The 7,008-nt window shown below is 45.1% G+C and overlaps 1 protein-coding gene and 4 non-coding genes across 12 annotated transcripts in view; 2 read left to right on the top strand and 3 right to left on the bottom strand.

Moving 5' to 3' along the window:
* The window catches only part of TRIM55 (tripartite motif containing 55), a 71,070-nt gene extending 67,940 nt beyond the window's left edge, over positions 1-3,130 (bottom strand). For 7 of the 8 annotated variants that reach the window (XM_084849410.1, XM_084849409.1, XM_084849411.1 and 4 more), the window contains exon 1: positions 3,020-3,130. The gene's annotated coding sequence lies outside the window, so the exon portion shown is untranslated. The remainder of the gene's footprint in view (positions 1-3,019) is intronic. The other variant, XM_084849414.1, reaches the window with a different exon arrangement.
* TRNAY-GUA (transfer RNA tyrosine (anticodon GUA)) lies at positions 432-522 on the bottom strand. Its single transcript is given in 2 exon segments — positions 432-467; positions 486-522. It is a non-coding gene; the product is annotated as a tRNA-Tyr (tRNA).
* Positions 1,160-1,232, top strand: TRNAR-ACG (transfer RNA arginine (anticodon ACG)). The gene has a single exon. It is a non-coding gene; the product is annotated as a tRNA-Arg (tRNA).
* TRNAR-ACG (transfer RNA arginine (anticodon ACG)) lies at positions 2,705-2,777 on the bottom strand. Its single transcript has one exon. It is a non-coding gene; the product is annotated as a tRNA-Arg (tRNA).
* A 68-nt stretch (positions 3,131-3,198) lies between the features above and the next one.
* TRNAY-GUA (transfer RNA tyrosine (anticodon GUA)) lies at positions 3,199-3,288 on the top strand. Its single transcript is given in 2 exon segments — positions 3,199-3,235; positions 3,253-3,288. It is a non-coding gene; the product is annotated as a tRNA-Tyr (tRNA).
* The last annotated feature ends 3,720 nt before the right edge of the window (positions 3,289-7,008 follow it).

Raw genomic sequence — 7,008 nt, forward strand, 5'->3', positions numbered from 1 at the left:
GCTGCTACAAAGACAAATTCCATATTGGGAAGCAAAGCAATTATATATCAAGTATCCTTCTGCTGTACATGCCCGGCTAATCGTGTAATACAGGAGTCTTCAACTTTTTCAGACCCATACTGCTTTTTGCCCCTGCATTCTCCTTTTGCCACCTTCTCTTAAAAAAGAACAAGCAAAAAGAAAATGATGGTGGCATTATTCTGAAATAAGTTGTGGAATTCATACTTGGCAATAAATGTGACAGTCTCTTGGATGGTGAAAGTTTATACTTCATAATAACAACCTCCAAGTATAAGACATTATTTCTCCAGGATTTCTTGAATGCCTTCTTGTGATGCGTCGGTGCAAAAGACACAGCCATTTACAGAACGAAAAGGGATGGCCATTTCCATCGGAAACGGAAAGCGGGAACTAGGGGAAAAAAATTAGCCTCCTTCGAGCCGGAATCGAACCAGCGACCTAAGGATTCCCATAGTGAGTTTCTCCTACAGTCCTCCGCTCTACCAGCTGAGCTATCGAAGGGACACGTAAGTTTTTTTCCCGAGAGGTATATAAGCTTTAACAGATGAATTGAATTGTATTTACGCACATAGCATATTAAGAAAGTGTGCAGAAGTATCCCGGCTCTGCGTTTTCTAGAAGGGCCGATCCACCCGCATAAAGGTCGGAGACGTGAAAGTGCGTTTTGAACAATGGGCAACAAATATAACCCAGCACTTTCCATAAACTCAGCCATGCGAATTCCGCCACTGCTGGCGTTCTCATGGATCTCTCGCGCTGTCGCCCATTGTTCATACGGCCTTTAAGTAGCCTTCGGGTTTTCTCCCCAAGACTACGCCTGAGCTCTTTCTCCTCCCCACCACCGAAATGCGAGGAGGAGGAGGTTTCTTACTTCAAACATGAATCGTTAGAGCCAGTCTTATTTTTTGCTGCTCCGCAAACGAGCAGAACGCTGATAAGTTTGTCTAAGCACAGCAGACCACTCTGTGTTCCTCTTGCATATCATCTGCCGCTGAAGTTATATCTGCTAGAATAAGCAAGTATGCATGCAAAGCGAAGGACATTTCCTTTGTTTGTTGGCTTAGCCATTAGTTCCGTCTTAGTCAACCAAGAATTTCTACTTCTGCTCAATTTTTTGCAAACAGAAACGGAGATCGTGGGGCCAGTGGCGCAATGGATAACGCGTCTGACTACGGATCAGAAGATTGTAGGTTCGACTCCTGCCTGGCTCGTGCCGCTCATTTTTACATTGCTGTCTAATTTAAAAGTAATGTCTTTCAACGCTGCCCTAAACTCCCGTGGCAGTCATTCTGTGAGGAGGCCCACAACACTCTCTCAACACCCGACAGGTACCCACAAAGCTGGGAAACCCCCACTCAAAAGCATTCATGGAGCCTAATAAATTCCTAGAGTACAGCCCACTCCTGGAAAGCTTATGCCAAAATAAATGTGTCAGTCTTTAAGGCAGAGGTGAGGAACAATTTTGGGGTTGGGGGCTGAATATCCCCCCCACCTCCTGACCCTTAGCGGGCTGGATGGTGTCAGGGGCATGGCTCAGGCCCTGATGTCATCTGATCCTCGGCCGAAGTGCCAGCTGGGGACCAGCTTCTCTGTGTGCAGGTTTTCTCCGACTGGGGCAAGATCCTGCCCAGGGAAGCCAACCTGACCGAGGTGGTGACTGGAGGAGTGTTCCAGCCTCAGCCACTGCCTCAGCTGGGGGACACTTTGCCTACACTGTGTCCTCACCAATGGCAGAAGGCACAGCATGGGCTAGTCCCCGGTTTTACAAAGCGCACGGGGTGGAACACAATGCGTGAATGGACTCAGACCGCACTGGGAGGAGCAGCTTCTCCCAAGCCCAGCCAAGTCCCTCCAGTGCCCACATCCCCACTGTTATGTGATTGGGAGATAAAGTGCAGATTCCCCAACTTATCACACATCAGAGATAACAGTGGAGGTTCCTCTAAGGGGGACTTGGAGGCCGAGACCCACCGTCTGGAGGAATCTAAGCAGGCTCCACAGCCAGATGGGGAATCTCTGCAGGCCGGACTAGGGCCATGGGCCAGGCGTTCCCTCTGCCTGTTGTATGGTGCCACAAGTGTCTGTTGATTATGGTTGTTTTTCTAATCTGTTATTTTACAAATTTAAGTTGTTGAAGTCTGAATATCATTACCATACATTTTATTCCTTAAATACAACTTTCTACTTGGGCTCAGTTACACCAAGATGTAGGCAATTATTGATGTTATGTATGCTAAAATACACCACATTTCCATGTATATTTTACTTGTGTAGAATCTACCGACTTTTCTAGCTTGAATTAAAGTCTGGGTAAAAGCCTTTTTTATTTGCACATTTTACAACCATGTTGCTCTTACAGTTATTTCAAAAGCCTGTTGGCTGATAGTTTATTTTTTAGTTTAGAATTGATGATTTGCAATGTCTGTGGCTTCAAAAGTATTATGTAGTGGGATATTATCTTGAGGACCTATAATAAGCTCATTTAAAACATTTGAATTCTGTAAACCCTGTTCATTTAGGAGAGACTTTGGTGCACAGGCTAAAGAAGAGATTTGGTAGGTCACTGCTAAGATCAAGTACCACGTTTGTTTCCTTCCCTCAAGAAGACTACTATTGCATAAAGTAAACTTTATAACAGCATAAAGTACAGACTTTCTTTTTGTAGCAGCAAAACAAATACTTCCGAGCCAGGCAGGAGTCGAACCTACAATCTTCTGATCCGTAGTCAGACGCGTTATCCATTGCGCCACTGGCCCAGCACAATGTTAGCTTTGTAAATGTGTCCAAACATATAACAAAAACAGCCCTATGCCATTTCCACCTTAAATGTCATTTTTATTCACTACCAATTCTCAGTTTCTACAAACACACTGAACTAAGTTTCACCCCCAATTTCTGCAGGACCCCTGCACTCAGCGGGACTACGGTATAGAAAGACTGGCTTTTCTTTCCCTTATCAGCACAATTGTCCCTCGCCCTCCCCACTATTAACACTCACTCCTGAATTTGAAATTCACAGCACCAGCGATCGCGGGTAGACATCAAGAGCAACGCCTCCTGTACGCATGCGATCTTCAGCGCCATCTTGTGCTTTCCACATGCTCATATTAACCCGGGCTCAGCAAGCAACACTAGCGTGCGTTCGTTTACTTCTCTGACAAGCCGGGTTAGCAAGTCCCTTCGATAGCTCAGCTGGTAGAGCGGAGGACTGTAGGAGAGCGGGCCGCTGAAATCCTTAGGTCGCTGGTTCGATTCCGGCTCGAAGGAGACGCGTTCTTTTCCCCCCATCGTTAACAGAGTTAAATAAGTTGTTCTTTTTAAAAATAAAAATGCAATCGCTCCTCGATTTCGGAGAAAAGCTAATTTATGAAACTGATGCTGCCTTTGCACTTAAGTGTTTGGGTTGCAAAAGGGTGTCATAGTCATTTTTGTTGCGCCGTTTTAATGGATTAAAAACTATGCCGATTTCACTTTGAGGCAGGAATTAGCCCTGGAATATATAAAGCAGCGATGAGCAAGAGTGCCTCTCGGTGACTTTATGCAGAATGCAGTTTCCTCAGCACTGAACTCATACACCTCACCGATCTTGAAAGTAAGTAGGAACTTCTACCTGTGGAGTCCGGGCTGAATCTCAGCGCACCTACCCACTCTGTCAATTAACCTCAGATATAAATTTAAGCACCAGTCCAAAACGGTTCCTTTTAAAAGCCCAACGAGCTGGTTTACGGAAGATTTAGTCGTCGTCGTGTCTCCCCCCCCCGGTTGGCATTTCGCTTTTCCAGTGGCGGAGAATCTCAGCAGAACTCCACTTCCCATGTTTAAGTGTCAGCTGCCATGGCGCAAATCCCTGGTCATGCTGGTGCAATTTAAATTATCCTTTAGGATAAAGCTGTATTTTTTTATTTTTTTTTTAAAAGCAGAAATACACTGGGGGTGGAGGGGGGAGGATCTTTTACTAAATCAGACTGGATTGCTTTTTGTTCAACACTTTTACAGGATGGGATGTGTGATGTATAATTTACTGTTTTTAAAGTTTCTATGACTAAGAATCCATGATTTCATGTATGTGGGTATGTATGACTGTATGAAGGAAGGTTAACATGACGTGGACAGCCATCTTTATTATTACCTCTACACTTTTTCTAGTAGCTTCAGCAACAGACTGTCTGTCAAGAGTTTTCACCATAAACACATCAAGTGATCATTCCTATACATGGATTGAGGTGGAGATTAATAAGAGTGAGCAGCTGAAATGCTTAAAGAGAGACTCTCTCTTGCTGTTCACATGGGAGAGATGGGGTTAATGGCCTATGTGCATAAGAAGTGGAGCCTCTGGTGCTTTTCACCTTGGAAACTCAAGGAGGAGAAGTAGAATTTAGGTTACAGTGAAACAATAAATAATATGAAACTGGAAGAGAATCCAGATTAGCGAAGAATCTAAACATATATTTCACAGTTAAAACAATAACAGTGCAAATGAAGGTCTTACAGTACAGGGAATCTTTATTTTTCAAGTAATATATTGGACAGCAAGAAGTCAAATCCAGTGTACATAGTACATTTTGAAATTAGTGCAGTAACAAATGCAGAAGTACGGAGGTAAATATTTGCAAATGTAAAGGAGATAATTTATGTTACCTTTGTAATTATGTAGGGTTCATTGGTTACCAGCCACCTGATGTGTCTTAAACTGTGAATACATTAACATAGATGATAAACAAGACACCCATGCTATGTGACAAATGATAAATGCTACGGTGCCAAATGGCTAAAAAATTAAATACAGAGTTTAGGATATCTAAAATGGATCCTATTCTTTACCTCTTACAAATGAAGAGTCTACTACTAACACAACTGATTGATTCTATATTTATCAATACATTTTTCTCAATGGGGTATTCTGACTTTTTTCCTGCTATATCTTCCTGTCATCCCTTCAAATTAATAACAGTTTCGAGACTAATCTTGTGCATGTTTATTTGGATGTAAGTCCCACCAATTTCACCGGGCCTGTGCACACTTACTGGGTAAGTGCACATAGGGCTAAAGCCATGATTGTGCCTGTATTCATCAAATGAAATACTTGCTTCTGTGCCCGTGTTCTGCACATGCAGAATACCTCCATTCACAGGTCAGCAGACTACCTTGTCATATACATAATCTTTTACTTCAAAATAAATCACACCTAGCAATACCATAGTTAATCTATTCTTAAGGCTGTTTGCATACTTAATCTATGTGTTATGAAAAGGGCCCTGCTCAACTCACTTCCCTGAGCTTGAGTCTCTTGCCATCTCTGCAAATTTGGATTGCAGCTATGTTTCCTTGTCCCTCCCCTCCCCACTGTAGCTGAAAGCTATGACATTCCAAAGACGGGGGGGGGGGGGAGATTTCCAGCCATTAAGGAACATTAAGTCCTTCATCACCCATCAGGTCCTAGGTAGGGATGTACGAAAATCACTTACCTTTCTGGGATTATGCTGATGGTGGGCGGGGAGGCGTTCCGTTCCTCCTCCTGGAATCCTCGCGGGGGGGAGGCGCTCCTTTCCTCCCCCCTGCCAGAATCCTGGCTGGCCGGCTGGCTGTGCTCCGCAGCGATTCTGCGGAGCCACCGGCTGGCTCCGCCAGCAGCCCGACATCCAGCTGCTGGCTAGCAGGGATGCAAATGGCAGCGGCCATAGCCACCGCCGATTGTGTCCCTGCAGTCAGCCGTGATAGGCTACGTAAATGTTTACGTAGCCTATCACGGCTGATTTAAAAAACAAACCAACCACGTGTACCCAAATGACGGCGGCCATGGCCGCCGCCATTTGCATACGCGCTTTTTTTTTAAGTCAGCCGTGATAGGCTATGTAAAGATTTACGTAGCCTATCACGGTGTTTCTTTAAAATCTAGCCGTGATAGGCTACATAAATCTTTACGTAGCCTATCACTTTTTTTGTTTTTTTGAACCTGGAAATGGCGGCAGCCAGTCGGAAGACCGGCCGCCACTGGAGCCACCACCGGAGCCGCCGCCGCCAGGAAGATCCGCCCAAGGTAAGTCTTGTCCCGGGGGGGGGCAGGGGGGGCCATTCCGCCACCGACATTCGGCCTCCCCGAGATCCGTGGCGGAACTTTCGTACATCCCTAGTCCTGGGTTAAGCGAAACCATAATGATAGGACCATTCACTTGCATAAGATACATGGAAATTGATAGGTTATGCATGCACATAATAGTAGTCTTGGGTTAGGAGTATCTGGGAGTAAATACCTTTTTACTTCTAAGTAAACATGCACAGAATGGGCCTGCATGGCTATTATTGTGAGCACTGTTTTGTGTGTGTGTGTGTGTGTGTGTGTGTGAGAGAGAGAGAGAGAGAGAGAGAATTCTGTCACTTTCTATTTGCCATTTGTAAACAGGCTTAAAAATTATTTAACTGTAGCTGACAAGCTGCAATTTATCTCGCAGTGAAGAAAGCTTCTGTATATCAGATGGTAGTTTCCTGAAACTATACAGGTGCTGAACAAGAGTACAGAGGTAGGCATTTTAACTGGTGAAGAGAGATACAATAATCTTCCAACTATTCATTTACAGCTTTTCATGTCTATCGGAAGTATCTCATCTGACAAGCAACCATTCACTGCTGCTTAGAATCATACCCCAGCAGACCTGAAAGCAGATTTATTTATTCCAGGAGGGAACAATCCTATCTGGGTCGACGGTCTGGGAGTGACCGCCTATCCAGTGCAGGAACTCCTCGCTCCCCCTGCACGGCTTTCGCGGCTACACAGCCGATTTCAGCTGTCTAGCCGTGGGACCTTGGAGCATGGGCAGCGGCAGCTGGACGACATGTCAGAGTGGCATTTCTGACTTCCCCGCCCTGGCATGCCCCCAGGAATGCCCTGTTTTTGCTGCTCCACAGTCCTCTTCCAAGCACGGAGCACGGGGCTATTCCACACTGCCTAAAAGGCAATGTGGGAGGGGGTGGAGGTCGGTTCCCGGAAAC

This window comes from Heloderma suspectum, chromosome 4 (genome assembly GCF_057233095.1).
Source record: "Heloderma suspectum isolate Gila_16-S chromosome 4, 16-S_ref, whole genome shotgun sequence".
Classification (NCBI taxonomy): Eukaryota; Metazoa; Chordata; class Lepidosauria; order Squamata; family Helodermatidae; genus Heloderma; species Heloderma suspectum.